Here is a 6001-nt window from a genome sequence, read left to right on the forward strand (position 1 = left end):
AAAAAAAAAAACTCCAGTACACCGGTCTCATAGTTACTTCCTGTTAAACTACTTGCATAGGTAGGCTACACTTAATAAGGCATTGATGATATCAAGAATATTTTTTATTATACATTGTAAACATTCAGAACAAACCTAAATATCCCTCACGTTTTGTCCTTCTCTAGTGCATCCCCTTGTGAAAAAGTAGTAGCTACATTTGATCATACTGTTAAAAATAGTGTTAACAGAAATAATACATGTTAAAAGAATAAACTTAATTGTGAACGGCGTGTTATCAGACACTTAAGTGCATATTATTTACAATTAAATGAAAATGTATTCGTTTACAAATGTACATATAGCAAGTTTATATCATAATGCAATTACTTGAAATTAAGAGAGCTTTTTTGACCCACTTAAGTAGGCTAGGACTAAAGTACATCTTCATATGTGATTTCATAATACATCTGTTGTCTTTGAAATATGATTAAAGTGTCTGTCAATTGTACTGACATCATTTTTGGGGTCTGTTCTTCATACCTCGCTTAATACATCTGAGATGATTTGACAGATCCCAGATCTTTTAATCGTGATAACTGATCTCTGGCTAATTTGGCTCTTCAAACAAATTTGCGGTTTGGATTAAAATATCTGGATTAAGTTATCTAAGATTACTGTGTTCCCTGAAGAGGGCAGATGTATCGATACTCAAAACCACGATCAGCAATGCAGCGATTGGCTGGTGGCAAGACAGCAACGTAATGACATCATATCATTAAAAAAGCCACCTGGCAAAAAACTAATAACAAAAAAAAAAGTATTATAAATTAATTTAATTAAGTCAATTTGAAGCAGATTTGTTTTGTGACAGTATTAAAGTTCAAGATCAAGTTATCTGCATCTTCTGCGCTGCATCAAGCCACTAATATCCGTCATCACTAAAATTAAAGCACGGCTCAGAGTAACTACAGCATGTGTGTAAGACTCCAATAAAACTATAAAGTAATTATTTTATCACAAATAAATCTCTCAATCATGTGGCTGTGTATATAGTATTATACACAACATTATAATATTATTTTCAAAAACATTTTTATATTATTATTATTATTATTGAAAATTATTATTGCCCCTGGTTCAGTAATGAACTCTTGTAATAAAGTAGCAGTGGCTGGGACAGATTTGAAGTATCACCTCAAGATGCAATCTAATCCTGTTCACATGAAATAAGCTGCTCGCGAGCAGGTTTAAGCTTCCTGACCTGTTGCTATGACAGCAAGTGCAGGATGAGCGTCGAAGAACCAAACAATCCAAGATCATGCCAAATCATTAACAATCAAATCCAGCTGAGTTAGCGACGTACGAAGAACGGAACTTAAAATCTGTCCCAGCCACTGCTACTTTATTACAAGAGTTCATTACTCAACCAGGGGCAATAATAATTTTCAATAATAATAATAATATAAAAATGTATTTGTGCCACATGATTAAGAGATTTATTTGTGATGGAATAATTACTTTATAATGTTATTGCAGTCTTACACACATGCTACAGTTACATGTACAGTTAAAGGAGAACTCCGGTGAATTTTTTAAGTTAATCTTGATCGTTATACCTTTGTGAGTACTGTCTATAGAAAAAAAAAAAACGGATTGGTGCTTGCAACACGGAGCTGTTACAGTTAAAGCCCAGAGCTCCCACTCAGCTAACACGGCAGATATGGGGGCTTATACATAAAGAGTGTCTTTCTGCCTCTTAAAGGGTTAGTTCACCCAAAAATTAAAATTCTGTCATTAATTACTCACCCTCATGTCGTTCGACACCCGTAAGACCTCCGTTCATCTTCGGAACAGAAATGAAGATATTTTTGTTGAAAGCTGATGGCTGAGAAAGGCTTCAGATAGGCCTCCATTGGCATTCAGTACATTTACACTCCCAAGACCCATAAAAGGCACTTAAAACGTCGTTACAAAGTCCATCTCACCACAGTGACTCTACAATAATTTTACGATGCGACGACAATAGTTTTTGTGTGAAAAAAAAATCAAAATAACACCTTTATCCAACTTGTTCTTGTCTTCCGTGTGTGCCTCCACGACGCATGCGCGAGAATATGACGCAGATCCGGCGTTCGGACACATGACCCAGAAGCGATTTGTTTACAAGCAGAGGAAGACGCGTGTATCAAAGCTGTTGAATTCTACATTGATCGTGCTTTAGGTCTCGGCGTAGTTCTCAAAATGGGGTTAGAGTGTGCATTTCATCGATTCCCGAACCCCGGCGCTACGTCATATTCTCGCGCATGCGTCGTGGAGGCACACACGGAAGACAAGAAGAGGTTGAATAAAGTCGTTATTTTGATTTTTTTTTTCGTACAAAAACTATTGTCGTCGCTTCGTACAATTATTGTGGGGTCACTGTGGTGAGATGGACTTTGTAACAACGTTTTAAGTGCCTTTTATGGGTCTTGGGAGTGTAAATGTACTGAATGCCAATGGAGGCCTAACTGAAGCCTTTCAGAGCATCAGCTTTAAACAAAAATATCTTCATTTCTGTTCCGAAGATGAACGGAGGTCTTACGGGTGTCGAACGACATGAGGGTGAGTAATTAAAGACAGAATTTTCATTTTTGCGTGAACTAACCCTTTAACAGACACAAAATGCAATTAAAATGTCTGTCCAACATGAACAGGGCCCTTACATGACAACGAGATGCGTTTAGCAACTTAGCCATTGTTTAAACTCACCGAAATAGTGTTTTAGACGGCAAGCTGTAGTCTCGCGCTGAAGTCCTGTGAGAACTCAGTTGTAGCCGGAAAAATGTAAATAGTCAAAAAAAAAGAAGTAATAAATAAAATACAATAAGCCCAGTATTGTTTTTGATCCATGTAACCTTAGTAAAAAAGTTTATGACTCCAAAAACTACTAGCCTAACTAATATATATTGTAAATATTGTTAAAGACAATCACTAATAAAATAAGAACAAATAATCAAATTACGAGCAACAGCACAGCAGAACAAACATACAAATGATGTAGGTTAATATAGGTCTAAACTAGATTTTCAGGTACACAAATAGTAATCAAATGTAAAATATTACTGCATAGTCTGCATTAATTTATATATCACTGCATATAAATATAGATTAACCCTTATTAAAAGTTATTCTGTCAAGAGTCGTGAGTGATTTTTTTTCTGTCTTTTGTTATCTCTACGATATTTTCCACTTTCCATGTTATACGATAGGGGGCGCTATTACTCATCTCCTGAACGAGTACAGCATTTCTTGATTAAAACAAGCGAAGAAGAAGAAGAAGCAGCAATGACAACGATTACAGACTGGGAATATCACTGAATTCATAGTGTGAAATAACCTAAACCATTGCTTTTGGTTCCATCTAATAATTGCTTAGTCAGTTGTTTGTTGTTTCTTCTCTTTTTTTTGTGTACATATTCACAACAGACCTAAGTAAATGTTTAGAGATTTTTAGGTTTTAGATTTTGGAATTGCATGTTATCCCTTGTGTTGCCAGAAGATAAAAACCTGGCAATCTGGGTGAGCCCATGACCTTCCATCTAGCACCAGAGTAGAACCAGTGTGACATCTGCATTAGATATGACGAACCTGACCAAAACTATGACAACCGGTTCATAATGTGTTACATATTATAAATTATTCGGACATTTAAATCCTTTTCTTTTTATATCCACAGGCTGATGACAAATGAGATAATGGCCAGTTTCAATATGAATGTAATGTCTGTCCAACGTTGGAGGTTGATGTCAATCTGGTGTTGTGTTTAGAACCCAATGCCAGATTGACGTCAACCTCCAACGTTGGACGGACGTTGCATTTTGATTGAAAATGAAAATCGGGTTGACGTCAGATTGACGTCAGAACCCAACGTCAGATTGACGTCAACATCCAACGTTGGACAGACGTTGCATTTTGGTTGAAAATGAAAATCGGGTTGACGTCAGATTGACGTCAGAACCCAACGTCATTTTGACGTCAACCTCCAACGTTGGACGGACGTTGCATTTTGATTGAAAATGAAAATCGGGTTGACGTCAGATTGACGTCAGAACCCAACGTCAGACTGACGTCAACATCCAACGTTGGACGGACGTTGCATTTTGGTTGAAAATGAAAATCGGGTTGACGTCAGAACCCAACGTTACGCCCGTTTCACACATACTCCGTCTGAAAAAAGTTAACTAAAAAAAAGTGTCAAACTTGTGGAATTATACAACGATTTGTTAAAAATTGTGTAATTCGACTCCTTGGCTTTTTTTTTTTTTTACTTTCCTTCCCACTGTTCTTAAAACTTTATACTGCCATCCATTTTGCTTGTAAAGCTTATTGTAATGTAATGTTTACATCTGCAAAAAACCCCCAAAAAAACACATACTCCGTCTGCAGTGCGGATGCGGTGCGTGTTGCGGTGCGTCTGCGATGCAGGAGCAGCACGCGCTGTTGTGCTTTCACATATGCTCCGTTTGCAGTGCGCAACTAATCCGCGGTTGTAGCCTATACCACAAACACAGCATTTATTCATTATTTTTATTTCTAATCCAAAAGTTATTACTGAACATGGCTAGTCAGCATTGCAATTGTCTTTGTATAGCCATACACGCTTTCATAGATGTCCCGTTCATAAACGCACTAAGTTTAAACAACATTTTATTCAATTCATTAGGCTACTTTATATTTATATAGCCCAATTTACATTTAGCTTGCTCACGCGAGTGGTAAAACATTTAAACAAAGGTTATAGCCTAAAATCACAAACATTTTAAATTAAAACTTACAACAGGCTAGACAAAAACAGCCGACTCTCGTCTTTTCTTTTTTTATTAAATATTTTTTACAAGAAATCCTGCAGGTCATAACGAAATAAATTTTTCCACCTCCAAGAAAGGACAAATGCTATCCATTATGTCACTTTTTTTTACCTAAATGCCAGGTAAATGTGTCGTTTTCCTTGCTTTACCCGAGGAAAAAAGCCATGCGTTGACTTTGAAACAGAGTATATTTTAAATGATATGCATCTGTGGTGATATTGCTACATTTTCACATCAATACATGTTTATTTTAATGCGAACAATACGCTGTCAGTCACTTTAATTCAGCAGTGCATCACAGCAAAAAATAGACTCGGAAACGATCGCGCGACCGCTGCAGACGCACCGCTCCTGGGACGGACTGACGAACAGCATCCGCATGCAGTGTGAAAGCTGTAATCTGTTAACATGGGTACGGAAAAAAATCCGCACCGCATACGCACTGCAAACGGAGTATGTGTGAAACAGGCGTTAGATTGACGTCAGAACCCAACGTCAGATTGAGGTCAACATCCAAAGTTGGACGGACGTTGCAATTTGGTTGAAAATGAAAATTGGGTTGACGTCAGAACCCTACGCCAATCTGATGTTGTGTTCTGACGTCAATCCGATTTTCATTTTCAACCAAAATGCAACGTCTGTCCGACGTTGGGGTCCAACATCAATCTGATGTCATATTGACGTCTGGTGCTTGCTGGGTGTGAGCCGATCATCACTCTTCACACACACAACGCTCCTCCCCCCTGGACTATTTAAATTTTTCCGGCTACAACTGAGTTCTCACGGGACTTCAGCGCGAGACTACAGCTTGCTGTCTAAAACACTATTTCGGTGAGTTTAAACAATGGCTAAGTTGCTAAACGCATCTCGTTGTCATGTAAGGGCCCTGTTCATGTTGGACAGACATTTGAATTGCATTTTGTGTCTGTTAAGAGGCAGAAAGACACTCTTTATGTATAAGCCCCCATAGCTGCCGTGTTAGCTGAGTGAAACTCTGGGCATTAACTGTAACAGCTCCATGTTGCAAGCACCAATCCGGTTCGTTTTTTTTTCTATAGACAGTACTCACAAAGGTATAACGATCAAGATTAACTTAAAAATTCACCGGAGTTCTCCTTTAAGCCGTGCATTAATCTGAGTGATGACGGATATTATAGGAGTGGCTTGATGCA

The sequence above is a fragment of the Gobio gobio genome (genome assembly GCF_949357685.1).
Source record: "Gobio gobio genome assembly, chromosome: 9".
Classification (NCBI taxonomy): domain Eukaryota; kingdom Metazoa; phylum Chordata; class Actinopteri; order Cypriniformes; family Gobionidae; genus Gobio; species Gobio gobio.